This window comes from Dipteris shenzhenensis, chromosome 26, assembly GCF_047967505.1.
Source record: "Dipteris shenzhenensis isolate YYH24624 ecotype China chromosome 26, Dip_SZ_1.0, whole genome shotgun sequence".
NCBI classification, from domain to species: Eukaryota; Viridiplantae; Streptophyta; class Polypodiopsida; order Gleicheniales; family Dipteridaceae; genus Dipteris; species Dipteris shenzhenensis.
This window is the reverse complement of record NC_141621.1, coordinates 13,575,496-13,594,885: the sequence shown is the minus strand read 5'-3', so window position 1 is coordinate 13,594,885 and position 19,390 is coordinate 13,575,496.

The window sequence follows — 19,390 nt, the reverse complement described above, 5'->3', positions numbered from 1 at the left end:
TATAACAAAAGAAATTGAGAAAAAGCATAAAGGGCCCCGTTGGATTGGAATGCCTCAAGGAAACCTGCAAGAGGAATGGAACAACTTTTCATCTTTTCTCTTTAAGGGACCAAGCAGAGTCTTGTAGCATGCACTATTTATAACACTATTTGTAATATTATAACAATATAGAAGCTGGAAGGGGTTAGCTTTGATTGCTGGAATACTTTTAAGCCCCACACAAAGTAACTTATAGGATTAATGTGAACATCATGTCAATCCTCCCCTTCTTTTATTGCTAATTTACTGAGATGGATAGGGATGACAACTGTGGTTGGGCATTGAAGCCTGCGGTTACAAATGTGAAACAACAGCTCTAACTTTTGTTTTACCTTGATTGCCGACCACTTATCTCAACGTTTTAGCAAATGGGAAGGAGACTGATGATTCACCTACTGGTAGTCTAGACTGTGACGCAGTGACCCTCAGTCTGAGAACACTTAACACCGAAAAGCCCTTCTTGTCGAACCCAGGTACTGCCTGTTTGGGATCCCCAAAAAAACAACAAAAGGTGTCAAAATCATTTTGCATTGGATTCTATGATGTCCATTGAGACTTGGTTAACGTATGGACAAGGGTAGAATTTATGGATGTCCTAAACTCTACCATATATTGGACATACTAGGATTTAAGATTAGGAGAACTAAAAAGGCTTCATGATGTTTTATTTTTGGCACCCTATAGACAGATGTTCAAAGTCTGCATTTTACAAGCTACAAACTGATGTTTTAATTCTGCACCCCAAGAATAAAGATTTCCATTCTGCACTTGATATATAAATGATATATGACTCTCATGTAACAAACATGGCTTGATAATGTTTGTCAAATATAATTACATAAGAGCATTAGCTTCGGATGTAGAGATATGTATCATGCACTCCTCAATAAAAAGCATGGAAAACATAGTAGATTGCTCTAAGCAACATAGGAATGATGAAGCATTAGATGGAAAGGGGTGTTCTTACATAAGAGCCAAGAGTGTGTAGTAGAGAGAAGAAATAGAATGTAATGTTTCAATAGGTAACACACACAAACTCCTCCCCTTAGGGATCCTTGTGACCCCCTATGATCATAGGGTATCCAAGGACCACTCTAATGGACTACTAGGAATCATGGAACTATGCATGGACCACTGGGATCATCTAATGGTGGGGTATATTAAGCTAGTGGGCACATATTGATACTAGACGACCATGCCCACACAACATTAGATATTTATAAGGAGTTGATATGTTACACGCATTTTACACTTATAAGATATGAAGAGAATTGCGAATACTACAAGTGAGGTACAAATGGATACCACCGCAATTATGTCTTAGTCTTGACATATTATGGTATTTAGATATGGAGCTACCACATAATGGAACTAAGGGGATATATAAGTACCCCTAAGGACCACTGAGGACCATTTTGTCCACATCTTTCATATATCAAGGACTGATGAAAATTTTCACCATGTTTCATATCGAGTTTGAATAATAAAACCCCTTGGATTTACTGGGAGGGGCATAAAGACTATATGCATGGTGTATTTGACCAGAAACTATATGTATAGATGGTTTGAACCACCATGTCCCTAGTTAATGATTGATCCAATGGAATAATGGGGACGTTTTACACTATGACAAGAGATATTTTATACCCAATCATAGTGTGATGGGGCAGAGGTTTGGTGGTTTTATGGACATGAGGATAACGTTGAGAGTGGACCACTTGGTTTGTACCCTTGAATAAAGATGGTACAGTAGCAAGTATGGATATCAATAGATGGAACATTTATTAACTAAAAGGACTCTTGAAGTCCTTGGGACGTTTCTAGAGAAGGCTCGAGCCTCATAGCGGGAAAATACATGGTGATTTCAGCCAAACCAAGGAGTTATTGCATTGGGAGTACCTCCTTTTTCCCTCACTTCTAAGCAAGAGAGTCATTCACTTCTCGCTCAGCTTGAGGAGCTCTGAGACAATCACTCATTCAGGAGAATCAAGCTGCACAATTCCCTGAGATCAAGGTAAAGGACCGTGACGAGAAGAAGAAGGCGTGTCTGCCTTACTGGATCATGGATGAATATCTCACCATGAGAGTCGAAGGGGGAGTCTTCTCTGCATCACTGTGGACTCAAAATGTCTATCAACTATTAGCAGGGAGATACACGTCTTGGAGTGTAAAGACTAACCAGGTCAGCCAGTAATCTACTCACTTCTACTCTGTTGGTTCAACACTCTACCTCCAAACCTCTTCTCTATGGGCATTTTTATACTACAGAGAGAGTGTGGGCATTTTTATACATCGGCATGATACACACACACACACACACACACACACACACACACACACAACACACACACACACACATTTCTTTTTTTCCTCTTGACCACACTAATTATTTTTTCTGCCCTTTATATTACTTTGAAATTCCTTTAAAAGTGCCTTTCTCCCTTTCTCTCTCTCTAGAAATTTTTTCCTCACTCTCTCTTTACCCTTCTCTCCCCTCTCTTTCTCCTGAATTTCCCCCCCTAAAACCTCCCAATTTGTCCCACTCTATCACCTCTTTAGTTTTCCTTATTTTCCTTATTTTCTCAATTTTCCTAAAAAATTGTTTATTATATTTTCTCTTATTTTTCATTATCTGCCAAAATTTTCCAATTTTGTTTCTTATTTTCCTAAAATTTCCCTACTACACCTAATTTTTCCTCTTTTTCCCCTTTGCTTTCCACTAAATGTTCCCTTTGCTCTCTCTCTCTCTCTCTCTCTCTCTCTCTCTCTCTCTCTCTCTCTCTCTTAATTTCTAAAATTTTTTCTTATTTTCTTTCCCCTATCTTCCCTTAATTATTTGCTAATATATCTTTCCTTCTTTCTTAATTTCTAATATTTTTTCTTATTTTCTTTTCCCTATTTTCCCCTAATTATTTCTAATATAATTTCCCCTATTTATATTCTAATATATTTTTCCCCTAATGATTTCCTAATATATTTTTCTTTCCTTTTATTTTTCTAATTTTCCCTAACTTAGTCTTTCCCTAATAACAAATCCTTCCCCCCCCCCCTCCTCTTTTCCTTTAAGTTTTTCCCTTATTTTTCCCCCACCCCAAGCCTCCAAAATTCTCCTTTACGGAACCCCCCCCCCAAAAAAAAAATTTGCCACTCCCCTAACTGACTGACCCGTGACATTCTCAGTCCCATGACTAATTAAGCCCGACTACTCGTGACTACGTGACCTATAAATAAACCACACACTCCTCACCCTCAATTTCTCCTTAACTCATTGTATTACCCTCCTTGCCTCAACTTATCAGCTACTCACCGTGCTATGAATCTAGCCTATGTCTATGCCTTTTACTCCCTAAATCCTCTCTTCTCCCCAATCCCTCGCAACCTGCCCTCATCGAATTTGTTCCCCCATCCTTGCTCCACTCGCTGCCACCATTATCGTAACCCCTTGCTATGTACCTTCCTCCTCGACTCTGTAGGTATTGCTCTGATGCACCCACGCCCATGTTGCGCCATCTTCTCTACTTCGCAAAATCTTCATCTCCCGGCTCGACTCCTGTTGCAGTTGCCTTACAGCTCCCTTAGCGCTGACATCTGTACCGGCGAGCCTACTTTACTCCCCTTGGCCCATGTGATCTTTGACGATAGCCCTCGACTTCAACACCTTCCCCCCACACGAACAGCTCGTGTCATGATTTCTGAGGTGGACATTTTAATACATTTCTTCTTCTTTTTTTCTATTTCCTTTTAGATTCTGAGGTCATGATGGCCTTTAAGACCACTCTAATTCTCAACCAACCCCCCCGCCCCCCCCCCCTCCTCAACACCTTTTTTCATCCCCCTTTTTTTAAAAACCTCCCCATTATCAATAACACTTTTTATGTCTCTCTTAAATTTTTTAAATTGAGCCTCCTAATTTTTCAATTCTCCCTTTTTTATGTCTTCCCCCCCCCTCTTTTTTTCACTTCTTTAGACTTATTATCTCTCCTTTAATTCTTGTTACTTCTAAAACACTCGCATAACTTTCTTTTGCCTTATTCCTTTTTATATTTCTAATTACTTTACACTTTGTAAAGGTTAATTTTACTTTTTTAAGCCTAATTTTTTATGTAATTATTTGTAGATTTCACTTCTAAACTTTATCCTTTTATATTTTTTTCTCCATCCCCTTTCTTTTCACTTTTTTTCTTTACTTCCCTCCCCTCCTCGTTATGATCTTTAAACACTTCTTCTCATAAAAATTTCCATGGATTTTTCTCCCCTTTCCCTTGTTTATTATTGACACTTCCCTTCTACAAAAGTGCCAAGCTCACCCTCTATGATCTATAAAGTGCAAAATTCATTCATAGTTATTCAAATCTACTCGAAACTCATAAGTTCTAAAAAAATCTTGATAGGTTTATGGGTAAGTGTTAATCTTTATTGTGACTTTGATAACAAGGGAGGGGTCTTCCCAATTAAGGTTTAAGCGAGTTCTTACCACGTTCTTCTTGTTGGATGGTGGCAGGTAAGCAGATTCCCCTCTTCAATAAAAATGATGCTGCCAATGACTTATCAAAGCTCGACTTCTCACATTTCCTTTTTCCATGAAAAAATGTTCACCCTCTAGTGATGCTACTTTATTCATAGTGGATTTTCTTTTTTTTTTTTTAAGTTTGTCATTAAACATTTCTCATTCCTACTTTAAATTGTCTTCTCTTCACTATGGAAAGGGGTGTTGTAATGTCTTCTACACACACACACTTCCTATTCACTTTTTGTTGTAATGTCTTCTACACACACACACTTCCTATTCACTTTTTACCTTACACTTGCTTTACCTTTTTTCCCTCTCCCCCCCCCCCCCCCCTCCTTTTTTCCTATAAAAAATTTCCCCCCCTTCCCCCTTTCATTCACACTCTTTTTCCTTTCTCTCATTAACACTCCCTTATTTCCCTATTTTCCCTAATTTTCCCACCCCCCTTTGTCATTTTGCCCTATTCCTATTTTTCCTATTTTCCTTTCTTTTCTTTGATAACCATATTTTCCTATTTTTCCTAATTTCCTACCTTCCTATCTCCCTTATCTCCCTAATTTTCTATTTTTTCTATTTTTAAAAATTCCCTATTTCTCCTAGTTCCTAATTTTCCTATTCTCCTATTTATCCCTATTGAGTTATTTACATATATTCCCCCAATGTTCCCTTAATTATTTACCTATCTTTCCTACATTCCCCTATCTTCCTCTATTCCCCCTACTCCTCCGTATTTATTAAACTCTAAATAACCCCCTATTTCCCGAATGCGCCGCCTTCTCTTAAATTTTCTCCTCGCATTGCGGTCTGCCTCTCTCAAACTGTGCACCCACGGTCCCTCCCGTTTTTGCTTCATCGGGCTCTTCGTTTCTCACCTCTCCGACTAGCCTTTCCTTCCCTCTATATTAACCCCCTCCCTTCCACTCACTATCGACGACCCTACAGCCTACAAGATCCTCACCTCACATCGCGCGCTCCTTATGTAGCGTTACTCTGCTGTTCTCTGCCCCCCACGGCTCACTACTCCTTCCCTGACATGGCCGTGCTACGGTCTGGCCCCCCCGCTGCTACTGTCTAGCCCCTGCTGCTCACTGCTCCACCCTGTCAAGCTCGACGTACTTGCTCCGATTGCCTTTCAACACGCTGCTTTGACAGCCTCCTCTCTGGTCTACTCCGCCCCCGTGCATGTCTTCATGCCTCTCCATCCAAGCATGGATTCTGAGGTCTTTTATTATGTCTTGTATTGCCTCCATTATCTTGTTTTACCCCCCCCCCCCCCCCCTAGATTTCTTTAATCACTTAAACCCCCAACCCCCCTCCCCCTCTCTCTTTTCTACTTTATTTATTTCAAATTAAACCCCCCTCTCTCCCCTCCCCCCATCACCCTACGTTTCCTTTTTTAAGCTCTATATACACATTACACATCTACAGCAAAACCCCCCTTTTCTTTTTTCCCCCTTTCTAGATAGATGTTTCAATTTCTCCCCTTTCCTTTTACTTTGCCCCCCCCCTCCCCCCCTCTTTTTCTAACTTTTACTTGTTAAACTCTCCCTCCTCCTCTTTTAATTACTCCCTCCCTCTTTTCCTTTTTTTGGCCCCCTTTCTATCTTAAATCCCCCTCCCCCCCCCCCTCTTTTTTGCTTTTATCTCTCTCTTTATAACAAATGACTCCTCACCTTGTGCTTCTCTACATCCTTTCTTTCCTTGGCACCTTATTTTTTAGTCTCTTTAGGTTTTTCCATGTTCCCTCTTAAGACCCCCTACTTTAAAACCCACTCTCTCTCTCTCTCCCTCTCTCTTACAACCACCCCTCCTTTTTTATGCTCCCAATTCTTCCCTCTTGCTAACCCTTTTTCTATATATAAAAAAAGATCTTTTCCTCACCCCCTCATGCCACCCCTATCTTATTAAATTCCTTCTAATTAAACCCTTTCTCTCTCTCACCTCCTTCATTCTGCATTATACTCTTTTAAGTTAAATGTGCATTTTTTTCATAAACCTTTGGCTAATAGTGCGAAATATTGCTCTTTACTTAACCAAAACTTATTTACAAAAGTTTATTATTTTCGCTACTTAATGCTTGAAAAGTGTGTAAGCAAAAGCATCGATTTTTATTGTGACTCCAATAACAAGGGAGGGGTGTTGATGACACCTATCTTCCCAACCAAGTTAAAACATGGTTCTTATCATTTTTCTTGTTGGATGGTGGTAGGTAGGCAGATTCCCCTCTTCAATAAAAGTGTTGCTACCAATGACTTTTCAAAGCATTACTACTCGCTTTATCACTTTTGGGAAAAACTTATTCTTCCTTTAATGATATCTATTCCTTTTTTATGGATATTTATTGCAAAGTACTTCTATTAAAACATTTCTCCTTTTTCACTCCAAATTTGTCTATTTTTCACTATCAAAGGGGTGTTGTTAATGTCTACTACACACACACACACACAAACACACACACACACACACACACACACACACAAAGGCTAGATTTATATAAGGAACTGGTATTGATGCACCATATGCTGTATAAGTGCCCACCTTAAAACAATGAAGTCTCCATTGCTTTTACACACATGGTTTAGCATTGGAGCAATGGAAAATGGCATAGAGTCATTCCAAGAAGTAAGAATGCATCAAGAACTTGGATCGTTGGAGGTAGGCAAACAGTCCATCAAATATTGTTTCTCATAGCAATACATCAATATGAGACACACATTATTATTTATAGATCTTAGAGCCTAGTGTAATGTAGTCAAATAAGGTAGTAGCTATGCCCAATGCAATAAGAGCTGTGTTGAATGAAAAGAAGCAAGTTATACAAAATGAATTTGTTGCATTGGAGGATGCAAAGAAAAGCGAACACCAACATGAAGGGGTGTCACATGCTGTTCATGCTTTATAGAAGGAATTGGAACATATGGAAACATCTTTAAACAATATCTTGAAGTGCAAATACACAATGGAAGAGCCTACATCTTGCAAGCTAGAGGAAAAAGTAGCGGTCTGGAAAAAAACACTTGTTGTTCGACATGGTAGTTCGCACTTCTCGTCGGCTTTGGCATTTAATGTGGCCTACTTGCAGGTTGCTTTAAGATATTTCTCTATGGGTGTAGACCTAAAAGTTTCTACATCTTGACCTCTTTACTACCATTGTTTTCTCTCGGTTTTGTAGGAAGACTATGACAATTAACTTAAAGTAAAAGACCCTACTAGCCACTTTCAATTTGTCGATGCCCTATTGCACCATATGTGGAGTAGCTCACTGGTCATAGTTCCCACACCTCCCAAATCCTTGAATGACATGGAGGTGGTGGCTGGCGGCTTGCTCCCATGTGCACACCCCTACCAGGTAAATATGTTTGCAAGTTTATGTTTGAGAAACCTCTTATGAACAATGAGGGGCATGGCAAGTTCCAATTCAACATGACAGATGATATGCACAAGCATGCCAAAGTCATTTTTGTGGAGATGAATGGATGGCTTCCATATCACAATGATGTTCCTATGTTCTTTTGCGAATAGTTGTTTGTGTAGTTTATCTAGTGACATACCGTAGACTTCTATGGACCTAATATAACCAATGTAAGGGGTTAGAAAGAAAAAAATACATATTCTTAGAGTCTTCAATATACCAAGAGAAATTATCAAAGCATGCAAGTGTGCACTTGGTAGGAAAGCATGCCGAGACAAAGTTGGGGGACCAGCCCACAAAGGCGAAAGAGTTGATAAAGGTGAGGGAAGAAAAAGATATTGCCAATGCACTACTAAATGGGCATCCTTCCGATCAAGGAAAAGGCAATGCAATTCAAGTTTGGGTAATTGCCTTGGAAGCAGCACAAAAATCAAATTCTATTGAACTTTCAATTGGCAAGGGGGGTGCATATAGGCAATGGGACCCATTTATATACCTCCACTTGTATGCAACATGATACTTATCCATTATCTTCACATAGTAGGGGTTAGAGGACCCTTCTTTGACTCATTACTTACCAAAGTTGTAGGTACTTACTATACTCAAAGGGGTTTGGGTAATACCATGCACTACATCATGGAAGTTGTTAAGCATAACCTCATGTACGAAAATGGTTCTGCACATGCCACCACTTAGGATCTAGCAGCAAACATACACTATGAAGAAGAGTATGCAACTTTTCAAATAAGGATGCAATGTTTTATGTCCAATTGCATTGAATTGTGTGCCTCATCCTATCGTGCCAAAGAAAAGTTTTTTTTCAAATATGGATGCAATATTTTCTATCTAGTTGCATTGAATGGTATGTTGCATCCTATCACGGCAAGAAATGTTTGTTCACAGTCCCACCATACTACAAACATGACCTGCCAATTCACAACAATTGCAAGTCCTTTCTAAGAAATTGTGTGTGGTGGAACCCTACCTTTGCCAACTCTCCTCCTTCCTTTGCCACCTATCCCGACGCCTGCCCCTCGCTATCTCCGTCTCTCACCTCCTAGGATTCCCCTCCCACTTCAACATCTCTCTCCCATACCCTCAGTGGGGTGCGTGATGCCTTCAATCCAGAAATGTCTACTTGTTGGAATCATGTTCATTGGGAATTATATATGAGGTCGTGACAAATTATTGTAAAGCATGTGTCTACGGTAGTCTTTTGGCACCACAAAGTACATGAGATTCTGCAAGACATGTGGATTGCGACTATGTTGTCAGCTGATCACCCATTTTGCTACGTTCGCCGTGTTGGTCTTCACTGCAGTTCGATGGGCGTACAGGGATGATGACTCTCCGTGACAGCTCTCGCAGATTTAAAAACAAGACTCGTCACTGCACAGTGCAATGCATGGCTTCGATTTTCATCCGCAATTGCCTCCAATGATTTGTCGTCATGTCAGTCTTGAGTCGTGACTCGTAACCCGTGACAAACGTGTTTCGCCGAGCAGCTTGGACTGCCATTGATGCAAACTCTTTCGTCCGCCACTGATGTAGTAGCTGCCATGCGTTGGTTACGTAAAAGATACTTTACGTCCAATGTGCAAATGGGCTTTGCAGTTTTGCATCTTGCAATTGGGCGCAAAGATCCAACAAAGTCCAACTCAGACAAGGCAACTTGCAACTGGGGTTTTCAGTCGTATTTGTCTATTATAGTTCAGACTTCGTACAGCTCGCAACCTGCACCGGCTGCAGTACACGGAGCAGTAGAATATTAATGTTGTCTTGTCATTGGTGTCATGAACGCGTCTTGTGCGGGATGGTTCTGCCGCCTGTGCCGCCTCTCCATCAGCCGTAGCCCATGGGCGGGCCGCGGGGCCATGTCGATTATTGCTGGCCGCATTCCGGGGACGCGATCACGAATAAGATGATGAAGCTAGGCTTTGCAGGCAGGAAGAAACAGGAAGCGGTTGGAGGATTCATGTTGCCCATCACTGCAATCGATGGAACTTCGAGACGATTCATCTCTACGATCGTCCTTCTCCTTAGCTCCTGGCTGCATACTACATCTAAGACGAGCTCGCTGCGCAGGCTAGGGCTAGTAGGGCTGGAGCAGCCCTACTGGCATGGCAATTTTGTATCCCTATGATGCTTTCCCCTGGCATTGGACTGCCAACCCAGCGGCATGGCAGTTTTGTATCACCATGATGCTTTAATGCTGAGCTTCCCCCTTCCCCTGGCAGTGGACTGCCAAGGCTGAAAATTGCTGATTCCAGGCCAGCGTTTGAATGCTGGACTGGTGCAGCCGGTTGATGGCTTGAGAAACTGCTACCACCCCAAGTTTGAACATCCTCTCCAACCAATGGTGCGCATGCAGAGGCAGTTTGAACCGCAGACGGTGCAACCGGGATGAGATACTCAACTGTAGACATGGGGGGACATGATTTGGCTCCCAGAGCCTGCGGCTAGCCCAGCAGCATCCCCAATGTTCAGGGCGATGCCGGGAGCTCCTCTAAAATGATGCACTACGACTACGATCTTCCTCTCCTGGCTTCATGCATGACAATTACATCTCTACTAAATGATGCAGTACTAAGAATTGGAAACAAGCTGAGACTCCCTCTCAAGACAGACCGTGAGAGACACGTTTCTTTGCTCGTGGTCATGGCACATGCTATGATGCCACATGGATGATAGGCGCAAGCAGACAAAGGAGTTTTGATTAGGGCTAGTGCACACGCATAGGCTAGAGCGCAGCATGTGCACGAATTGGAGGTGAGCTAGATGCGGCTCAAATCTACGCTCTTTTGTTCATACACTTCAAAATGGCTCATAAAGGTTTGCTGGCGGAGACTGGTTGTCTCATTGCATCTAGTGCTCCCTCTGCCTCCTCTCTACACCCTTTGCCTTTGCTTTGCGCCGGTGCATTGAGGAAGCTGACTGGCTATTGGCTGTCAAAAATGGTGGCACAGGAGTGCTCGGATGGGCAACTTGGTAATTGGAGGTGCTAAAGAGATTGCAAAGAGAGCACCTGAGCATGCATAAATGCACCCTCTCACTTAATTTGGGCGAATAAAATCGTAGTTGCTCCAACCACGCAAGAAGTCTATGTGTGCACTGAGCCTTAGAGCAAGCCATGTAAGGGAGTTATTTAAAGGTAAACAACAACATAACCTATCAAAGCAAAAATCTTGATCATAGAAGAAAAAATCTATTTACATACGGCTCATTCTGCTTCTAAATTATATTTAGAAGTCGGATGAGCACTATTCCAAAGCCATAAAATTTTTAAAATTGTATATAAAAGTCACAAGCTAAAAACCAAAATCAATTGAGAACTTTAAGATTCACATTGACGTGGAGAGCGCAGCTCACAGTGAGCATTCTTGCTGGTGAAGGGGGGGAGTAGAGAGAGGAGGGATGGGGAGGGGAGGGGATAGATAGAGATAGGGGAGGGTAGAGACGAGGCAAGGTCAATGTTGGGAGGATGACTTGAGATGGTGAGGGGTGAGTTTAGCATCGTGGGAATAATGGAAGATAGGCAGAGCATCATTAATTGTTAGGGCTTGTTAATTTTTCATAAGGCCCCACTAGTATGTCCCCCTGCACATTGAAAAATAAAAAATTCGATTAGTGTGAGTCTCAGGCCCCACCCCCACAAAAATTAACGTAAGCTAACATAAGTTATGAGCTATAAGGAATCTAAGTTATGGGCTCCCCTTACAAAAAAATTAAGGCCCTCCTCCCACCTACCATCTTTTCATTTTTCATCACCTTGCTCCCTTCCCACCCCCTTTTGGTTTCTACATACTGGCCCTACATACTTCTAAATTCACACCTTTCATAATAATAATGCTTTCCACATGATTCAAACATGGCGATTTTTTATTTTTTGCATAGAAAAGTCACATGCTAACAAAGCAAATGAAACTGTAACTTCAACGTTGACATTACTTTATTGAATCAAGTTGTCCATACCTTAACAATAGGATGCTTTCACAATCCTTTCGTTCATGTTGCGAGGAATTGTGCTTACTTTTTCATCCATCGCAGCTTATAAAAAAGTCATAGAAAGTAAACATATTATTTAGAAATTGCCCAAGAGTCAGTATAAGAAGAGAAACTACAAGCTGCTAGTCGCCTCAACTGGCATGTCAACTGCTTCAAGCCCCAAAAAAGTACTGCTAGGCTCTAGCTCATGGAGCTCTTGCGAATGAAAGCCCTGTGCCATGACTATGATTTCTACCCCGGAGCTCGATGAGCTTTCCAACTTCTTTTTAGATTCTAACAATCAGCCATATGGCAACCATTGGAGAAGATGAAGAAGGAAAGGGAGAATGAGAGAGGGAGAAGGAGAGAGGGGAGAAATTATTGAGAGTTCACGCTCAACATCATGTGATCATGTGTGCATAGCACCATCATGTGATCATATGTGCATAGCATAGAGTGCTATAAGGGAAAGGGTTAGATCCCCTAACCCTAACCCTAAATGGGTTTGTATATATTCTATTTTTTCAACTAAATCTAGTGTATAGTTAGTCATTTGTGGTGTGCTCTCTAGTTGTGCCCTCTCTCCTCATCTCCACTCTTCTCCTCTCCCCTCTTCATATTTTGTCATGGTATCAGAGCTCCCTTGCCTTCTGCTGAGGCATTGCGATTCTTGAGAGAGTGAGAATGATTGAGAGATTGAGAGTTCTCTTGAGTGTTCTTGTGAGACTTCACTTCCGTAGAGAATTTCCGTTCATTGGAAGTGATTTCCGTCCATAGATTTTCGTTCATTCTATGTGTGATTTCTTTATGAGAGATTGAGAGATTTCTATTAATCTCCTTTGCTCATTCCGGGACATTTCCGTCCATTGCAGTTCTTCTTGTCAGAGAGAAAAAGTTTCATTTCGTAGTGTCTAAGAGAGGGAGAGAGTTATTCTCTATGAGAAATTGAGAGAGAGAGAGATTATTCATTAGAGAGGTCTATTTCTTTGAGGGAAACAAGCACTACTCGGTGCTCAGTATCTACAACAAGGACCCTCAACTAAGCTTTTGCCATCAACGAGCAGCCTAACGAAGGCTTCACGGGCTCTAGCTTCAACGAACTTACTGCATATGGGTTGCAACCTCCAAATGCCAAACCACGGGCTTGTAGCCGACTATGAGCTTCTAAGGGCCTTCTAGCCTCACGGCGTATGCACAGCTCTCCTACAAATGCAACTCAAAGATGCTTTGATAGCCAACGTCTCTGACTAGAGCCTTCTTTCCAACTAGCTCCACCTTGTAGCTCACCAGGAGACTCCTACGAGCCTATGCCTTCAACTACGGTCCTCTGCAGCAACTAAACGAAGCAGCTTGATACAAGCATCACGGCTCCACAGTCACGAAAGGGTGGGCCTCAATGCTCTCCAACAACCCACACAGCAAGGCTTCCTGCTCCAATCGACCCACGAACTGCCATCTCTGTCGCTCAGCCGATTGCCAGCCGCTCCATCAGTGGCTTGAATGCTCAGTCGCTCCGTCAGTGGATCCTATCAGTACGGCCCAAGCCTCTCACATGCCTTAGCAACGGGCCTACTCCCACCCTCTCCGCTGAATATTAAGAAAAACAAGAAGAGAGATATAGGAAGCAACTAGGAGGGAGCAACAGTCTCCTCCACAATCAGCTTATATTCACCCCACACAATATAACTGAACACTACTAAGGTCAACACCCATACATAGTAGATAAGAACTAACTATGGTTGAGTCAGTGTGACTCACCTTATTCACCTACTCACACAACAGGAACAATAACAGAGAGCTTAATTCCCAACACTCCCCCTCAAGCTCAAGTAGGGAGCATAACACCAAGTAGCTCTCTAAAGCATGTAAACTTATCTCTACCCAATGACTTGGTAAAGATATCTGCAACCTGATCTTCAGTCTTCACATGTATGAGATCAATCTTCTTTGATAACACCATCTCTCTGATGAAATGGTAGTGTACCTTAATATGCTTAGTTCTAGCATGATAAACCGGATTACTCGCCAACTGCACACTACTCATGTTATCAAAATAAAGTTTGATTGGTTCTTCCACATGCAGTCCCAAATCCTGCAAAAGCTTCTGAAGCCAAGCAATCTCACATGTAGCCAATGCTGCACCTCTGTATTCTGCTTTTATACTAGACAATGCCACTGTGGGTTGCTTTTTACTACTCCAACTCACCACTGCACTACCAAGGCTAAATGCATAACCACTGGTGAATCTCTTGTCTAAGGCACATCCTGCCCAATCTGCATCTGTGTATCCAACCAGTTCTATATCCTTTCCATACTCATAAAAGAGTCCATATTGATATGTTGCCTTAACATAGCACATAATCCTTCTCACTGCATCCAAGTGAGGCTTCCGTGGCTTCTGCATAAACTGACTAATGAGTCCCACAACATATGCCAAATTAGGCTTGGTAATAGTCAGATAAATCAAGCTTCCAACCATCTACCTATACATGGTAATGTCATCAATCCCAGCTCTAGAATCGGCCATCATCTTCAAGTTTTGATCCAAGGGATATCCATTGGTTTGGAATCCTTCATGCCAAATCTCTCCAGCATATTCAAGGCATACTGCCTCTGCATAAGCCAAATGCCATTAGGTGTTCTCAACACCTCTATGCCAAGAAAGAACTTCAAGTCCCCTAGATCCTTCATATCAAACTCCATTTCAGCTTGCTCTTAACTTCAGCAATGCCATCATCATCACTACCTGTCAGAATCAGATCATCAACATAAATCACAATCACAACATATCCAACAATTGTCTTCTTTGTGAATAGTGAATGATCAGCCTTCCCAACTACAAAACCAAGCTCCTGCAGGTATCTACTGATCCTTTCATTCCATGCTCTAGGTACTTGCTTCAGCCCATAGAGAGCTTTCTTCAACCTGCAAACATAGTTGGGATAGTCATGGTGCACATAACCCTCGGGCTGAACCATATAGACTTCCTCCAACAAGTCACCATTTAGGAAAGCATTCTTGACATCCATGTGCTGCAAGTTCCAGCCTTTTGTAGTAGCCAATGCTATGACAGTTCTCACAGTTTCCATCTTGGCAACAAGGCTAAAAATTTCCTCATAATCTAGCCCATACTGCTGTGCATACCCTTTGGCAACTAGTCTTGCTTTATACCTTTCCACTGATCCATCAGACTTGCATTTTACTTTGTAGACCCATTTGCAACCAATAGGATTCTTGCCTTCAAGCAACTCCACAAAATCCCAAGTCTGATTAGTGGCAAGGGCATCCATCTCCTCATCCATGGCATTCCACCAATGACCATCCTCCACAGCCTCACCAAAGATAGTTGGCTCAGTATGTCCCATAACTTTTGTTACATATGCATAATGTCGAGTAGCATAACCACTATAAGTTAACCTATCAACAGGATACCTGACTCTCTATGACCTTCTCACTGGAGTGCATGACTCTCCTCATTCATGAGGAGGTATGTACCTACTTCCCTTAACTCTAGGTGTAGACACAGATGGTATACCTAGCTCACTATCCAAACTGTCACTACATGACGAATCATAGCCACAATTTGATGGCCCAGGGACATCATTTTCAGCTTGCGAAAGCACCTCAACAACCTTGGCTTTCCCTTTATCTCTCCCCCTCACTGACATAGAAGTGTCAGTGGAATTGCGTAACCTGCTAGACCAAGGATTCACTATAGTAGAACTAGTAGATGTAGGCCCAGATATGGATGTACTAATTTGCTGATTTTTATCATGTGCATGACTTGCAGATGCATCATTTGGAACAACCACTTTCAGCTTGCCATACCAAGATTCTAGCTCATCAAAAACAACATCCCGACTCACCATAGTCTTCTTGGTCGATGGGTTGTAGAATTTGTAACCCTTCCGGTTCTGTGGATAGCCAATAAACACACATCTTTCAGCTTTGGGATCCAACTTCCGTCTCTTTTCATCTGGTATATGCACATATGCCAAACTACCAAACAATTTTAAATGACTGACATCAGGCTTCTATCGATACAATTTCTCATAAGGTGTGAGCATATGAATGCCAGTGGTAGGAGTGCGATTCAGCACATACACTGCAGTTGCAAGTGCTTCTGCCCAATAGTAATCATGTAAGTTCTTTTCATTCAACATGGCTCTACCACACGAACCAATCACCCCATTCTTACGTTCAGCCACTCCATTCTGCTGTAATGTATATGGGCATGTAAGCTCCCGTCTAATCCCATGATAGGCCAAGAAGTCATCAAATTCATTTGATAGATATTCACCTCCATTATCTGAACTCAAGCATGTGATATATGACCCAAACTCCTTTTCAACATGTTGCTTGAAATGCTTGAAGGCAAGAAGGACCTCATCCTTATGTTTCAAAAAATACAGCCATGTATACCGGCTGAAATCATCAATAAATGTGACATAATATGATGAACCTCCCATTGAGGTAGTGTATGTGGGACCCCAGACATCAGAGTGAATCAATTGCAAAGGTCTACTACTCTCTCACAGATGCTTAGTGAATGGCAACCTTGATTGTTTTCCAAACTGGCATGTAGGACAAACATGCTCTAAAGCAGTATACTTGAACTTTGGTGGGCCAACAACAATGCCTTTATGCTGCATATTTTTCAACTTCTGAATATTATTATGACCAATGCATTTGTGCCAAATTTCCAAGTCAAAGACAACACCCATACCATGGACAAACATGGCAACTTTTAGTTCTGGCATGCCTGCATCTAAAGTAAACATTCTTTCTTGCCTTTTCCCTTTCGCAATCAATTTGCAGCCATTACCAAACTCCTCAATGAAGCATCCATCCTTATTAAACCGGACTTACAAGTTCTGCTCAGCCATTTTTCCAACAGACAACAAGTTCTTGGTGATCGAAGGCACATGCAACACTTCACGCAGCTTCTTGGTTTGACCATCATGCATCACCAGAGGCACAACACCCTTGTGTGTAATGTCATGCTGTGTATCATCTCCTGTGCAAGCATAACCATGCACACCAGGAGTCATCTCATCAAACCACTCTCCATGTGGTGTCATGTGATTAGATGCTCTTGAATCAATATACCATATATCATGCACAGCAGGAGTCATCTCATCAAACCACTCTCCATGTGTTGTCATGTGATTAGATGCTCTTGAATCAATATACCATATATCATCCAAGCCACCATCAGTAGGCTTATGATTTTGCACATGCATCATAGCAAATAGCTGATCTGAGGATGTCTCATGCGCATGACTGGAAGAGGCAAAATGACCATGTTGATTTGCCTTTGAGAAATTGTAGCTCCCCTCAATGGAAAAACAGGAGAAATATGTGAAAATAGACTAGATAGCCATTCATGAAGTGTGAAATATCAACTACATTCTCAAATAATAAATAGAATATCAGTGTCTAAACTACATTATCATCAAAAAAATAATAAACTTTGAAACCCATTTGAGTTAGATTCATCTTGTGAGCCATAGTGATGTTCAAAAACACCTTCATAATAGCGAGTCTCTGGAATTTCCATTGATATTGAGACTCGCTTTTGTTGTGAGCATTCTCATTTGAAAATCTCCAAAACACCATTTAAAAAATGTAGAGTGTAATTAATAACCATGAGTATTGCAATGAAAATGCACAGGCTCTTTAACTTAGTAAGATATGTAGTTGATGGAAAATCAAGATATGTAGTTGAGGAGAATGAATGCAAGATATGTAGTTGATGGAAAATCAATGGGCAATGATAAGCATTTGATGTAATTTAGGTGGCAATGACAATCATTTATTGAGCACTTTCAATGTTTGGACTGACTAGCATTATTGTAAAACGATAACTTTACATGTCATGTTGATTACTCATTGCAAAGTAAAAAAGTACACTTTAGGATGGAAACATAACAACTTGTTGATACACCATTGAAATTCCTGAAATAAATCATGATTCCAAAGAAACTCTCAACCACTAGCGGAGAATGGCAGTAGGATAATGGCAAAAGTGCCAATGCACATGTGAGTTTAGGATTCCTTGTGCATGTTTTCAGGTCATGGTATGAGATTGGCACCACTACCATTCTCCACTGGTGGCATTCTCCACAGAGATTGGCACAATTCCATATGATCTCTCCACATGGGAGGTTAGGCTTCTCAATGACATTTGTTAGGGCCTAATAAGAGATTGGCACCACTGCCATTCTTCACTTGTACAAATGTTTAGCCTACTATTCTAGGAGGGGTATTCCAATGATCATAGGAGAGTGGTGTCCGATTCCAATCCACATGTGAGTTTGATGACCTCAGAGATTGACACAATTCCATATGATCTCTACACAACGGAGACATTGATCACTACATAAAAGAATGCACATGTGAGTTTAGGATTCCTTGTGCACCACTGCCATTCTCCACTGGTGGCATTCTATAATGGCAAAACTGCCAATCCACATGTGAGTTTATGATTCCTTGTGCATGTTTTCAGGTCATGGTATGAGATTGGCACCACTACCATTCTCCACTGTTGGCATTCTCCACAGAGATTAACACAATTCCATATGATCTCTACACAGTGGAGACAGTGACCACTACATAGAAGAATGCACATGTGAGTTTAGGCTTCTCAATGCCATTTCTTAGGGCCTAATAATAGATTGGCACCACTACCATTCTCTTGTACAAATGTTTACCCTACTATTCTAGGAGGGGTATTCCAATGATCATAGGAGAGTGGTGTCCGATTCCAATCCACATGTGAGTTTGATGAACTCAGAGATTGACACAATTCCATTTGATCCTTAACTCTCTCAGTGGGTGGGTGCTACGGTCGCCATTACATTTTCTCTTAATATAAAACCAACACAATCATACTCAACTCCATAGCCAAATTACACTGTATACAGCAGCACTTCTTTTGTACACACTGTTTTTCACGTATGTATGGCCACCTCCGTTGCCATGCTCCTCGCCACCTTTCCTTCCCTGCTACTGCTTCACCTCTTCGTCCCTCTTCCATGCAATGCCTCCAGCTCCAAGACGAGGATTCTCCCACCACCCGCACCTTCGAATTCCATGTAAGATTGCTCTCTCCCACTTTGGTTTGCTTATTCAATAGCTCCAACTACTACTTTGGAAATATTTGTGGCAATATTTGTGTAATCACTTAAGAGTGATGACAATGCCTCTCTCTCTCTCTCTCTCTCTCTCTCTCTGTATAGGCTATGTTCTGCTGTGACATAATGTTTCCAGCTCTTACGATAGGTTAGAGTGGGATTCTCTTATTCAATCCCTGCAAGATATGGGACTAGGGGCCACTTTTGGCTCATATGTAAAACTTTTCCTCACCAATGCATCTACTAAGATTTGTGTGAATGGGGATGAGTCCTCATTTTCCTTTGAAGAGATCAATTAGGAAAGGCTGC